At 43.8% G+C, this 1,576-nt stretch overlaps 1 non-coding gene across 1 annotated transcript; it reads left to right on the top strand.

Annotated features, from left to right (window-relative positions):
- The first annotated feature begins 856 nt into the window (after positions 1 to 856).
- TRNAC-GCA (transfer RNA cysteine (anticodon GCA)) lies at positions 857 to 928 on the top strand. The gene has a single exon. It is a non-coding gene; the product is annotated as a tRNA-Cys (tRNA).
- Positions 929 to 1,576: the final 648 nt, after the last annotated feature.

Here is a 1,576-nt window from a genome sequence, read left to right on the forward strand (position 1 = left end):
TACAACAAAGCAGAAAAGGAGGAGATGCAGGCTTGGGCAGGAAGGTGAAAGGTTTGTTTGGGGCACCCTGGGTGTGAACTCTGAGGTTCCTGGAAAGCCTCAGAGTGGAGTGACTGGGAATGGGTATCTGGGACCCGTGAGAGCCTGTGAGCGGAACCTCTGGCTGCCTTCGCTCGGCAGCTTCAAGGAGGCAACAGGCCTCCTCAGGGAGGATTGGTTGCAATGACAGAGTTTTCCTTGACCTTTCTGCTCAGTCTCAGAGGTACACAAGATTAAAAATCCTCAGACTGGAACCAAAGAGAAGAGGAATCAGAGGTGCTCAAAGGTGAATTTTGGACTTTGGAATACCTAGTTGTTGTTGTTTGACTGTAAAATAAGACAGTTCATCCTGGATGAGGTCCCCTTTGAAAATTTGATGAAAACGTACACAATATACGATGCACGTACATACACAACATTTGCCTACAATATCGGAGTTACATCTGAACCTTTGAAGTTTGTGGATACCCAGTTAAGACTCCCTCCCTGTCCAATACTTGTTGGTGACCCATAAAACTTAAAACGTTCGTTGATGTGGGGGTGGGGGGGAGAAACATTCACGATGTGCCCAGAGATTTTTAGGCAGTTGGTAGTGTGTTTTAAAAACTGGAGAATTATATGGAGAATTATACTCAGCTTGAGGTGCTGGGAAGAGAATGAGTATATATGCTCTGGGAAAAGCAGGCGCTGGTGTGGCTGGAAGGGAATTGAAGATGAATTTAAGTCCAGGAAGAATCTGAGCCATAAAAGGTATTTATGAAGTATGATGTAACTCATAAAAGTGAAATAAGTATTTATGGGCAGCTTGTTACCATCAGGGGGTATAGCTCAGTGGTAGAGCATTTGACTGCAGATCAAGAGGTCCCTGGTTCAAATCCAGGTGCCCCCTCTGTGTTCTTTTGCTCTTCTTGGCAGCTTCATTAAAATACTGGGTGTAGACTGAGGAAAGCAAGGTGCCTAGGGCTCAAAATTTAAGGATGTGCTCACTGTCACATAAGTACCTTGGCTTGTTAATTCCCTTGCAGTAAAGCTGTGTGCATATAAATTCACATAAACACAGCCATACGTCCAGAGGCATATACACACATCCCACACACCAGATGTCCCCCGACCACATGCACACATCCTGACCCACACACCATCACACAGACCCACCAACAGACAAACATACATACACATATGCATACCTGCATCTTCTCACGTGGACCTTTGTTTTTTCCTTTCTGTGTATCCGATCTTATTCACCAGACCCTTTCTAACCTCCTTTCTTCAAACTTTTAACCTTTTAATAGTTAGGATTTACAGAAGAGTTGTGAAGATACTATAGAAATGTCCCATATACCCTTCACTCAGCTTCCCCTAGTGTTAACATCTTGCATAACCATGCCACATTTATCAAAACTGTGAAATAAACATTGGTGCAACACTATTAGCCAAACCATAGACATCATTCAGATGTCACCAATTTTTCTGTTACTGTCTTTTTTCCTGTGGCAGGATTCAGTCCAGGATGCCATGCTACCTGGAGTCATAACGC

Source organism: Acinonyx jubatus, chromosome C2, assembly GCF_027475565.1.
Source record: "Acinonyx jubatus isolate Ajub_Pintada_27869175 chromosome C2, VMU_Ajub_asm_v1.0, whole genome shotgun sequence".
Classification (NCBI taxonomy): domain Eukaryota; kingdom Metazoa; phylum Chordata; class Mammalia; order Carnivora; family Felidae; genus Acinonyx; species Acinonyx jubatus.